This window comes from Typopeltis vanoorti, chromosome 3 (assembly GCF_054136105.1).
Source record: "Typopeltis vanoorti isolate ZY-2024b chromosome 3, IOZ_Tvanoo_1.0, whole genome shotgun sequence".
Lineage (NCBI taxonomy): Eukaryota > Metazoa > Arthropoda > Arachnida > Uropygi > Thelyphonidae > Typopeltis > Typopeltis vanoorti.
The window spans coordinates 79,324,179-79,338,071 of NC_143551.1; the positions used below are offsets into that span (position 1 = coordinate 79,324,179).

A 13,893-nucleotide genomic window follows, 5' to 3' on the forward strand; every position below is an offset into this window, starting at 1 on the left:
ATCAGAAAACATCCATACCCACGGCGAGATTCGAACCCGCAGCCTTTTGGTTGGAGAGGGGATACACTAACCACTCGGCCAACCAGGCCGGCATGGAGGGGATGACTGCGTCTAATAAGTTTTGTATTTCACTCCTTTTTTTCTGATGGTTTGCGTCGGTTTGTCCATTTGAGAGGCAGTTGCGAAGATATCTGGTGAAATAGCGATGACGGTATAGTTGCGGATCCGTTGAGTTGTTGATATCCACTATTGAAACACTTCTCATTATGACTGTGAGCACTGGACACAAATGGATGGGTGAAGTCTGTGGATTCACACATTACTCAGTTGTAATAGCATACAGAACATTGTGTTTTGCTGTTATGAAATTCCTCAGTTACAATAAGTAACTTTTTATATTAATTCAACATGGGCAACCTTAGAGAATCCACAGCATATTACCTAAGAGTGGACAGGAGCTAACTGGTAATTTGTTTCAATAGCTTTAGAATATAGTCATTGGGAACACCAGTATGGTTGGTTGCTTTAGAGAATAGAGGTAAACAGAATGAAAGAGAAGAAAAAAACAAGTTCTGTGGGTTTGCTGTTGGACAGCAAATTGATGTCGGGCGTCTCCTGTTTTTGATAATAAAAAGATTGGCGTCATAGCCTTAGTTGCTTTAGCCATTAGACAGCCCGCCCATTCCATATAGAGGCACCCAGGATCGTGGAAAGTGAGTCTCTCTTTCCACCATTCTCGTAGTTCAAGTACTTTTATTTCTTAGTCAATGGTTAGTAAGTATATTAACATCATTCGAAAGGTAACAAATGTTATGTTTTTATTCTACTCTGAGTGTAGAAATCAAAACAAAAGTGGGAGTGTTGCTATTTTGAGATAGAGCACTGAGTTTTATTATCTTATGATAGTCGCACGATTTTATTTCTGTCCAAAAATAGTGTCATTTTGACATCATTAAAAACATACGAAAAGAACGATCCACAGATAAACAATTAGGTTATTCCGTCTATTAGTTGGATAGACAGATCTCATAATAGTTCGCTAGATAGACAAATAGACACAAAAACAGATCCCCTCTAACATGAGATCACTGTAAAGGTGGATAGAAAAAGAAGTCGACATATCTAATCTATAGACAGTCCAATATATATATATATATATATATATATATATATATATATATATATATATATATATATATATATATATATATATATATATAATACGTGGATAGAGAGATGGTGAAGCAACACAAATAATAGATAGATTTCTGGAAATAATAAATAGACAGGAAGCATGTAGTCCCACTTCTGGTAAAGCAAAGTCCTTAAATATTGATGAGTGTTTTAAGTCCATTTATCATAGCGTATCTTCACATTTCTTGCAGACCTAATATATTCGCTTATCTCTACGACACTGCACTAGGGTTAGTCACGAGTACAGATATCGCCCGGTTGCCGTGTCTGAACAACAACGCGAGTGGCATGAATAAGTAAGATTGATCTGTCAGGCGTTTCTTTCGAAAAAGTTTACTGCATGTTTGGCCATAGAGTCTTTGAAAATTTTCTATTAAAGGCAGCTAAACAACGGGACTCTTAAATTGCCCATGAAATAACCTCCTGGCATGTCGTGTGTATGTGTGAGGAGGGGGAAAGAGACATCTCAGCCCATTTAACATTTTTAATGGCGATTTTGCTTAAGTATTCTATCGGGAAGGGTAGGTGGTGATTGAAATATAAATTATTTTCATTTCCATTCACCAAACTAAGCGATAAGCGATAACAAGGTGGTCGAATTCAATAATGAAATAAGAAGTATGCAACTAGAAGCACTGATTTCTAGAGGGTTCGAAGTGTGCGCCCGGAAATAAAAGTTGCTTAATCGAAGTTCGAAATATGCACCGGGAAGTAAGTTGCTTAAATTGAAGTTCGAAATACGCAACTGGAAGTAAACGTTGCTTAAATCGAAATTTGAAATGTGCAACTGGAAGTAAACGTTGCTTAAATCGAAATTTGAAATGTGCAACTGGAAGTAAACGTTGCTTAAATCGAAATTTGAAATGTGCAACCGGAAGTAAAAGTTGCTTAATCGAAGTTCGAAATGTGTAAGCGGAAGTAAAAGTTGCTTAATCGAAGTTCGAAATGTGTAAGCGGAAGTAAAAGTTGCTTGATACCATACATACTTTGCCTATTAATTTTCAAAACAGCACACACAACCGTCTATTCTGAAGCAACATTTTTTGAATGCTAATTTAAGGCTTCTAGCTATTGCTAATGGCCTAACACATTTTTGCTCTAACTTAAATGAATGAAACCGGAAATACGTAGTCAAATGCGGAAGTATATCTTTAAAGTAGTGATATTATTAGTAGCTGTTATTCTTAAAACGGAAATGCATTTTAAAGAACCGGAAGTCCATCACTAGACATAATTTCGTGTGTTTTATATTTTATCATTCGTTAATAGCTGCGGTTACTTTTTAAGAAATTGTTTTAATCCTGGTTTACAGGAACCGTATTATAACAAATGAATTTACATTTTCATTTTGTTGATTTGTTATTTTTCCGTAATGATAGTATAGAGGAAAAAATAATAAATGATCCATGAGATCTCCATAAGAAAAAAAAAAAGGAAAAAAAAACGATCTTTTGTAAATCTGCAGAAAATTTAAGGAAATTTCGAGTATGGTTCCTTTTTGGTTGGAAACGACAATATGTTTATCGACAAATCGCAGGTTTATTTTAAACTGAACAATTTAAATCAAATATTGTAATGACAACTGCTTTTTGATCCTTATCTTAGTTCATTTGAAACGCATGCGCACGTTGACAGAAAAGTATTATAGTAATTTTGCCAAAGCACAATTCCTATTGTTAGAAATTTGCCAAACGAACATCTAACAATACATTGTAACTTATCAGTAAGCTGGCTTTTATGTATTTGTTAGGAAACAAACAAAAAAGATTTCCAACAATGAAAAATCACTTAGTAACGTGATGAGCTAAATCGAAGCATGAAATGTACATTATTTGGAAGCGGTTTATCACATGATTTATTCACGTGCACATAATTGAATGTGAACATAATTGATGCTTAAATATTTATTGGATTATTTAATGTATTTAAAAGAACTTTTAATTTTAATAACCAAATAAATATCCCGTAATAATCATCAGTGTATAGCCATTGCAATTGTTGTTTAGATTGGTTGATGTTTTCTTTAATAGTTAATGGGAGAAATCCATTGACAATTAATGTCGTTAGTTTTGTACCTCCATAAATCGCTTTAACTTTAATAAATAACATTTAATCTAATTAATGACTGCCATTGCTTTCTATCGTGTATTTCATATCTGTAAAGCTTCGAGACTGTTTGAGTACAGGATAAAGAATAGGCTTTACATGTGAGGTTAAGGGTTAATATATATTTTATAAGCAAAGGCTGTGTACTGCAGCGATAGAGTTTTGTCTTTTCACATGCATCAAGCAGATCATTAATATAAATGATAAATGGTTGGAGACACAAATTCTTTTCCACAGAGACTGTGCGTCTACGGGGAATCCAGAACATAAATTTCACTTTTATTCATATTTACTGATAGAAGTGCGGAACATAGTTGTTAAGCTTGTTTATTTTGTCTATAGTTTTCGGTTCGAACAGGAGGGTGGGGGGTGAGAGGGATATGTAAATTTTGAGGGTTTAATAACAGGGTTGTGTTTACATTGGATGCTCTTTGACGTGTTTGGAATATTTCAATGTAGAGAGAGATAAATACTGAGTAAACCAGATAAGTAAAATACAGATAGAAGACAAAAAAAAAAAAAAAAGAACGAATGAAGATTAAAGAACAGAAAGAATAAAATAAAAATAAACGAAGCAATGATTACTAGAAAGAGAGAATAAAAATACGGAAAGGAAACAAAACACACAAGCTACGACAGGGGGGGAAAGGAATGTAGGAAAAAATAATAATAAAGAAAAATTGAGAAAGAAACAGAAATAGTAAAAAAAAGAAGAGAAAAGGAAAGAATAAGAAATGGGTAAGATTTGATATATATATATATAGAGAGAGAGAGAGAAAGAAAAAAACAAAGAAATACAGATAAGAATGAAAAAAGAGATTTAAAAAAAGACAATAATAGAGAAAGAAAAAAAATAATAGAAAAATACATGAAGAAAGAAGAATGGAAAGGAATGAGAGAGAGAGAGAGCAAAAGTTGCTAGTATAAATGATCAAGTGATTATATAAAAATAATCATTTCTTGGCAATGAAATTATTGCCAACGTAATAATTTCATTACCAAGACGTCATTTGGCTATGATTGAAATGACATTTGGCAACATTCCTGTAGGAGGAATGTGGAAGCATGTCATGACTTGCTTCACAAACAAAACAACTAAAAAAAAACATTTTATATAAACAAAACACGCACACACACACACACACACACACACACACACACACACACACACACACACACACACACACACACGTAATCACTAATGTATTTTTCATCTGTAAAGTTATCTCGTCTGATAGTTTTAGGGCTTAATTAACAAGCTGGGATTTTTGATACGTACGTGTTTGATTTCGTCAACACCGAGTTTCAGTTTTATTACTAATGACGTCAAAATAAATGACGTCTAATTAGAAAGGTGTTTTCCTAATTAAATACACATTTAATTTAAAAGGGTTTTAATTCTAATTAAAATTTTATTTAAATAAAAATGTTTTAAGTATACTTAAAAAGAAATCGTGAGCGTGTGGTATGCATGGTTTCGGTTGTGTTACTGCATACGGAAGCAAATTGTTAGATAAGTAAAAAAAAAAAAAAAAAAATTGAAGGGATATATTTATAACCAAAAAATTATAATTGAATATTATGTTTATATCTACAATCCTATCCACACTTATAAGAAATTAAAAAAATGTATATGCTGCATAAAAATGATACGAATTGTTTATTCTATTCTTCTAAGAGAGAGAGAGAGAGAGAGAGAGAGGAAAAGGCGAAGTGAAAGAAAGAAAATGAAGGCAGGAGTTATTCAGAAAGATAGATGAAAACAATGAATACAGAAAAAGGTAATGACAGAAAGGATAAGACAACCTGAAAGAAAAAAAGAAAATTGAGTAATGAGAGAAAGACGAAAGCAGGGTCTTTCAGAAAGAGAGACAAAAAAAAAACAATGAATGCGAAGAGAGAGAATATTTCAGCTAAGTAACACAAGAGGCAATATGCAGTTGAAGCACCGCTTGAAAAAAGATGGGAAAAGATAGTTTTCCGTAGGTTTAAAATCACGTATTTCAGTAGGACAAACTCAAAATTCCTATCACGCTTTATTTTCTATTTATTTTTAAATGGACACACACGGATGCCTTTGTCGATACAGCGTAGTTGCCTCGGGCAACCGGATATCAATGGAGGCAGGTGAAAAGTGACTGTGATCTCTTTATTCGCGCTTAGAATCGCCATTCTGGAAAGAATGAATAAACAGGATGCCTTCTCTATCTTCAGATGTCGTTTCCAGACAGAAAACAGCCTTGCAGAGCCGGTCTTATCATGCACAAGAGGCGCTCAGGAATAATAATAATAAAAAAAAAAAGTATCAGAGACTTAAGATGGTTGGCATTACCTGCAAATGCTAAGCTAAAAAGGCCTACATTTTCTCACTGAATGAGAGTGAAAGAATTTTTGATGCACATATTCAGATTTAGGCCGGTATTCGAGTAAATAAAACAAGTCAAATGGAAAAATTCGTAGCGGTATTTTGCTTTATGAAGAAAAATAAATTTCTAATAATAAATTATTCTAATTATAATATAATAGAGCTTTTTATAAATATAATTTATAACAATAAGATAGCCTTTCAACAATTACGTAAAATTTTGTCAAGCTGTTAGCAAAACTTGGCTCAAAATGATGGCATGTAAATAACCCCTAATTGTAGGTTAATATTTGCGATAACCTGACAGATTTTAGACTAAAATCTGTCAAGTTGTGTTAACTTTGGTTACAATCAAACGATCTGAATGTGAAAATTTAGGTAAAAAGTTATGTATCTACAATATATGAGCCAAATAAAAGGCTTTTAATTGTGATAGTGAAAGATATCACTACAGGGTGACGCTATTAATGAATCTTTCTTCGTTTTTTGTCTGGCTTCTTTAAGAAATAATAATAATAAAAAAAACCCTTTAAATGTATACGAAACTTTGTCTTAATTTAATATTGAAAAAATGCATTATTTCTTGAATAGTTTCGCTATGTACAAACAGAAGATGGAGGGAAATTAAGAAAGGAATGCAAGAATGAGAGAGAGAGAGAGAGAGAGAGAGAAGATTAGTAGGCAAAAAAAATAAATTTTATCATCAGGCCGAATACTACTCCAAAGAATTTCAATTAGGCACACTTTGCTGTAGAGATTTAATCTTTTATGGGTAATGTTATAAAGTGATTGCGTTTGCCTCATGATTCTTATGTATAGAAGCGAACTAAAAAAAAAATAATCTTTTACATTTACCAGATCTAGAACAAAAAATCTTAAAATATATTAAAACGAATGTTTGGTAAAGCCTTTAGGAGGCAGAAAATATTTTTTCAAGATTGCTTAAAATAATTCAGTGATATTCTAAAGATAATTGAAAAGGAGTTGATTTTTTACTTTTTTTTTTTTTTTTTTTTTTGAATTACAGTTGAAGCAAGTAAAGCTATCAGGCTAATGTATTATGTCAATTAATATTCTGAGTTTTCTTTTGACCATTTGTCTTGTTTCGATTGATGAAAAAACCCTTTCTCACCTTCTCCCAAACTCACCTTCAATTGAAAAGTCCATCTAAAGATTGTTCTCGTACTAGAGAGATTAATGACTGAGTTACGTTCACATTTAAGATATTCCATAATTTAATAAATAATTCTTTCTTTTCATTCTAAGTGTCAATATGCGACCTATCTAAAAAAAAAAAAAAAAAAAAACAGTTAATTCAATTCCTTTTCAATGATCCAACGCATTTCTATTATTTGAAGCAATCTTCCATCTTATGTATTTTCTACAAATTACAACGTATACAGAGGTTATTTAGGATTACTCCTCCTTCTCCTTCTTCTTCTTTATCGCCCCTTTTGGAAGAAAAAAAAAAAAAACACCTTCAGAAATCACCAAAGGAGATTCTCCTTTGGAAACAACGTTCGACGCACTAAAATAAGAAAGGCAACCCACTTTTTAATTACCCCGATAAGAAAGTGAAAATAAAATTGCCAAGTAAGTCTTACATTCTTTCATTCTCTCGCTGCTTTCTTTACTTAGAAAGAATCCGATTTGAAGAAAACAATTAAGTCGACCTCCCGCTCTCTTTGGCTATCTCAAGCTAAAGTGCAGACTCGTTGTTTAAGTATGTACCACCCTGTAGTATTCGAGTGTTTAGTTGGTAAGTTCTATCACGCAGAAAAGGAAGCGAAGTCATTAATTAAACACAGTCGAGTAGAGGGAACAAAGATAGCTTTGCGGGGTGTGGTGTACAGAAGCCGAAAAACACGTAGAATTAAAGCATGTAGCTGTTTTAATTTGCCCCTGCACGGTAATCGACTCCTATTGGTAGAGAGAGAGAGAACGACGCGTTTCCGAAATAAATAAAGACCCCCCCCCTTTTCCAACTCCGGTTTTATTTGATTAGCCAAAAGATCGTTTCTATCATTTGAAGGACCACCCGCGTTTCTTGTATCAAGAAATTACTTAGTTAATGCTCTTTCTTTGCATGTCTGAGACAAGAAGGTAATGTTAATGCCTTCTTGAATCATTAGCAATTTAAATGTCACATTGGGATCTGCAGGGAAAACGCTATAGGTCCCAGACTTCTCGTCCAATCCCTTCAAATGATACAGGTTTTATGGCGGTGGAAAGAAAATACGCTACGCTGATATGTAAATAAGACATCGTTAGTTTTAGCTGATTTCAACTTTCTTCAGGAACTGCTAAATGAAAAGGTGTAGTTTGCACGTGTTCATGTACTTAAAGAGGACGAAAAGAAATCTGCTTTGCGTGATTAAATAGGGAAAGAAGAGGGGGAAAAAAATCCAAATTAATCAACTCACCAAAAAAAAAAAAAAAAAAAACAGAATGAGTTGCAGCAGATGATATAAACACAGCTACGCTACAAAGAGTTTTTTTTTTTTTTTAATGAAGCTGGCACAGGTGTCGAAAGCTTTAAGTATTTTCTTTCCCTCCTTAACCTCTTCCTTTCACCCCCCCTCCATATCGTTTTCCTCCCCTTAGTCTTCTTTCTCTGGTTCGCCTTTAATCATATTTAGTTATACGATAAAAGGATGGCACTGACAAAACAAATTAACATGTTTACCCAAATAATTGTAGTGGTCTCTAGGCAACAAGCAACAATTAAAAAAGATGTGCGCGTGCTTGGCTTGGAAATTGCGAATAATGGCACGGGTGTATACAGTTTTGAGGAAATTTATCAATAGATATTTTTATACTTTTTTTTTTTTTTAAACGAAGGTAAACAAACAAGTAATGTAAAATTGATCTCAAAATTAAGTAGTTTAGATAACGCCTTATAAAAATAAAATAATTGGTATTTCCACATATTTTAATGTAATGAAATAAGAAAATATTAAGAAACATTTTCAAGAATTAACTACAAATTATTTGCACAAGTCATAGTATCAATAACTTTAGTAATGGTTCTTATAACTCCAGAATTCAAATTATTTTTGTTACAGCAGGTACTGACAACGTGTTTTTATTGTTAAAAAAAAAGAGCATGTTTTCGGTTAAACCGCATCATTTAAATAGATAAGTTTATAATTTAGTACATAATTTAAATTTAAATAAATAATTGAAAATAGAAATCGAAAATCAAAGATAACTTAGTTAAAAAAAGTCCTTAAATATTCTATATATAATAAATATTTATTTTATTCGGCAAATCAAATCTAGCGTTATTTTATTTAAAATATATATATATACACTAAGGATGAGGTATTGGGTTCGTATTATTAAAACTTATCACATATCACTTTAGGTCCATATTTTTCTCTGAATAATTAATTCATGTGCGTGAGTTGTATTCTGTCCTGGACGAAGAGAACGTATTCTACCATACTTTAGGATAACAACACTCTGTTTAAGTATCGTTTCTTGTGAAGGTGTTCTTAACTCAATCCATCACCCAGCTGACGATTGAACAACCAACAACAAATTTAATGTCAAACGAAAGGTTTTCCCAAGCCCTGAAACACACCAGCGGGGACTTCGTTTCGATATCTTACTCCACTTCAATTCCCCTCCTCACTTTTAGCTCCCTCAAATGAATCGGATTACACGGGAGAATTCATTCACGATGAAGGTGGAGGATTCTATTTGTTATTGATTAGAAACAACCTTCCGATGCTCAGAAATGAAAAAAAAAATTAAAATAAAAAAAAATAGAATTTTTTTTTTTAAATTTATGCTTCTGTTTGCAATGTCACGTGCGCATATTTTATAGCAGAATAAAATAATAATAATAAAAAAAAAAACTAAACGAGATATTACAATTACAAACCTAGCGCGCCATCTAACGGCTGAAAAGAGATATACCCTGCTGCGATATTTAGTTTCAAAATTCTGATTATTAATAATACCATGATAGTTATAACATGATTATTTAGCAAAAGATTCTTTGCAAGTCTTCATTTTGCAATAGTGACACATGTAAAGGCCAAAGGATATACACCAAGAAATTTTATACTTTGCTTTAAGCCTTTTCAAGTAAGCAAAACAAAGTTTGGCGCGTGAAATATATTCACGTCTAAGTCTAAGCTATTTGTACATAGAGGCTAATAACTTCATATCACTTGCCGTAATATGTATCCCATAATGCAAAGCACACCCCCTTTCAGGCGTGTATAATGCAATGCATGATGGGAAGGTCACTACCCAGATTTCGACCTTTATATATATATATATATATATTAGAGAGAGAGAGAGAATCCGGAAACCCTATTTCAGAGATCAAAACATGGTATAAAAATACGAGTTCCTGGACAGAGCTCGTGTCTGTTAAATAGTGGAAATCAAGACAACTGGTCTTAATACAACACAATGAAATCCATCTACCAACTCAGTGGTCATTTATGAAATTTCTTTATGCTTTCCCTTACTATTCGTTATCTTGATTTCCAATAGTTAGCATGAGGTATTAATGGTAACAATATCATGTAACTAATGAGAATACAAATATTTTTCTAAAATATCTTTATTTTTATTTTATTTTTAGGTGTGTCGAAAAGCGATTCAAACGGTTGCAATATCTTCATATTCTCTATTGATGGTAAGTTCACTGAACTATTTCGAATATTTAAAGCTTTAAAATATTTCTAAAAGTCGAGTGATTTTTATGGAGTTAGAAGACGATAAATTCAAAATATAATTCAAATACTAAAAGAAATAAATTAATAACTTACTGGAAAATCATGTTGACTCAACAAACGTTGCATAGGATTAGACCCCCCATACTTAGACAATGAATAAATATTTACCGTTACAAAGAGATTCTTATATATCCCTCTTCATCACTTTATATTTATTTTTTTTTACCAGTTTAAGAAACTAATTTCTGTGAGGTGGTAAATACATCGGTCTTTATGGTGGATATATTCTGACAGTTATCAAAACTACAGCTAGAAATGTAAAAAAAAAAAAAAAAAAAAAAAAAAGGATGTCGATTTAATGTATAAATTTATATTCATTATTCTCTTTCATTCTCTCCGAACCAAATTTTACGGTATAATGTGAATATATTAAGTAGCAATCCTTTTCTCTGATCAATTTTCGAACAGTAGAACACATTTGCATTTATCTCATTAAAATTTCATATTTTAACCTTTTCCACCTTTTTTTTTTGTTATCTTTTCACTCTATCAAACAAAAGAATATCTTAAGACACGTATTAATATATTTACTTATATGCTTTTAATAAATTGTCAACGTTCACCAACCAAAAAATAAAAAGATTAACTGCAATGATAATAATGAATAGGAAAATATTTTCAATTGTTATTTGAGATGTCAAGCGAGAACGCATTCAAATTTACTGAGCTGTTAACGAAATCCCATTCCTGACGAGATTGTAAACTATCTCTTTCTCTTGCTATCTGTTCTGTGAGGGAGGAAAGGGGATGGGGAGGTAGGGGAGGGTGGGAAGGCTCTTGTCTTCTTTGAACTCTAAGATGTTTCAAATTTATTGAGATCGTACAAGTCAAGCGTTGTACTCCACCTTTCTTCGAGTGACTCATTTAATGTTTGCCGAACCACGATAGAACGAAGGAGAAACCGAGCTAGTGGAAAATATTATCTATGCAACCCCCCCCAACAATTATGAGATCTGGAGGCAGGAGTTATGCTAACAGCTGTGGATAAATAGAGCGTTACAGGAAAGGGAAAAAAAAAAAAAAAAGTTCTATCTCATAAGGTTTGCGAGGATTGCTTGGCTAAAATAACAAATTTTATTGACATTCGCCCGTTTTCCTATTAAGGTCGGGCGAACCATTAGTTTTTGTCTCTTATCCTGACAAAAACATGGCGATACTTTACGCCTGGATTTTATCATTTGGTACGATGCAAGAGCGGGGGTCAATTTTCTTACAGGAAATTGGAGCTTTTATTTCAAGTGCTCGTGTGTGTGTTACCTGATATTCTTTCTCTTAACGAATGTGTTTTCTTAGAGGAGTTTGGAAAGACAAGAAAAAGGGGTTGTTATTTTCTACTGCTTCCATATGACATAATTTATATTCGGCTTGGCAGTCAGAAGAAAACTAAATAAAAGACGAAGGCAAATGATAAAAATCTCTGATATGAAGAGAACACAGATGTTTTCTTTTTTTTGTTTTAAAAGTGTTCGACTGTTTTTTTTTTCTATAATATTTTTAGTAATGAAATACGTCTTGCAGTGGCTAATGTATATGGCTGGATTTCTACAACACTTAGGAAGTTTGTTTTTATATTTATTTTTTACGCACTACCGTCTTTAAATATTTGCATTCTGTTTCTTGTTTATGTATAGGGAGGTAGATCGGAATATATTTTTCGTAATGAAATAATGGAGAAAATTGGACATTGTATCGGACTCTTATGATTAGTGATTGCATTTCCTCTTAAAGCAGGAAGGTGTATTATGGATAAGATATTAAAACTTGGATATTAAAATTGGAAAATAAGTTCGATTTTTTAAAGAACCTAAAAATACATTATTGTTCTGCGGGTTGAATAAGTATTACTACAAAAATAGTATTAATATGTTTACTAAAATAAAGAGTCAAAAGATTTAAGTTCGGTGATCCAAATTATAAAAATCAAATGGATATTAAATCCAGCATTTATTCAAAGCCAAATGCAGAAACTATGAAAGTTTCGTGTGAATTTTAACTAGAGAGCTTACCGGAATACACTCGCCGGCATTTACGAGTTGCCTAGCCGGACCTTATAGGAGACATTATATGGACGCTATGCCCAAGCGTCCATATATTAGTATTCGCCTCCTATTGGTCCATTTTGATAAGATTTCACTGGCCTGACAGCTGTTTCAAACTACTATTAATAGTAAAAGTATAAACTAGCATTAATATGTTTATCGTTTTTACAATAGTATACTTTCTATAATATTTCACAATCGTATAATTTTAGCATTTATTACAATCTAAATTTTAACATTTTTCCACAATCTTAACAATTTTACCATTTTTTACAATCCTGTAAAAAAATGGTAATTTTTTTTACAGGATTACTTAATTATTTTTTACTCTGCATATTTTTTTGCCATTTTTCACAAACTTTTAATTTTGTGAAAAAATAGCAAATTTTGTAAAAGCCTTTCTGAAAATAATAAAATTTTTATATTTGTTTTTTACAAAATCATAAATTTCAGAAATTTTTTAGTGTTTTATTGTAAAAAGAGTGCAGTAGTCACAATAATCGTACAGTTTACCGTTGTTTAGAATTATTTCTAAGGCAGTCTAATGCTCAGTATTAGATAAGTATTTTCAAATGAACTGGAACATACTTCGTTGATGGATAATGTAAATTAAAATGAAAAGGCGTATTCGATAGTTACCGTACGCTAAACACACCAAGAGTCATGTTCAACCAATAACAGCATGTTTGATTTATATTTATAGTCACGGTTCACATCAAAATTAAAAATACATACATGTTTTCTAGATGAAATCGTGCATTTAGTCCCGTATTTTTAAAAGGAAATAGATATAGGCATTTAGAGGTAAATGCGTGTTTTCTAATTGCATATTACCTCTAAGTTCCTACCCATATCCCATTTGAAAAAATAATCCAAAACTAATTGTCCATTTTTTGGTTCACTTATCAGTAAATGCCAATCCTTATGAGAGCAGTGATTGCGAATATATACCGTATATATTTTTTTAATCGTCCATTCAGTTTAACTCTTTGCATTTGTTCATCCTTCACTACTAGATTAATCTTCCATAGTCATTCTCGTAATTTTTCATCAATTACCGGAAAATTAAAAAAAAAATTGTGTATAGCGATCATTAGTTTAGAAAGACATTTCTAATCCTTGCAGACAATGCTACTAAGTCAGTAATTGGTCGTAATATCTAATTATATAATACTACTACTTAGATTAGATAGTACTACTAGGATTACGGACTAGTAGTATTTATAAACGAAAATAATAATTGAATTAACACGAGAAAAAGAGAGAGATTTGTATTTTTATTCTATCACTGGCGACCATTATACCAAACTTGAACCCCACAAATTGAACAAATCGGGCTGCACTCAAACCTCATTTATAGATTGCTATAGCCACTTGGTATTCCTGACCACAACAGCCCACGTGATCACCATCACCAAGACTACCGAATAAC

The 13,893-nt window shown here is 32.2% G+C and overlaps 1 long non-coding RNA gene across 1 annotated transcript in view; it reads left to right on the forward strand.

Moving 5' to 3' along the window:
- Positions 1 to 10,285: 10,285 nt before the first annotated feature.
- The window catches only part of LOC150108310 (uncharacterized), a 123,334-nt gene continuing 119,726 nt past the window's right edge, over positions 10,286 to 13,893 (forward strand). Inside the window, exon 1 of the long non-coding RNA XR_016550652.1 lies at positions 10,286 to 10,322. This is a non-coding gene — a long non-coding RNA (uncharacterized LOC150108310). The remainder of the gene's footprint in view (positions 10,323 to 13,893) is intronic.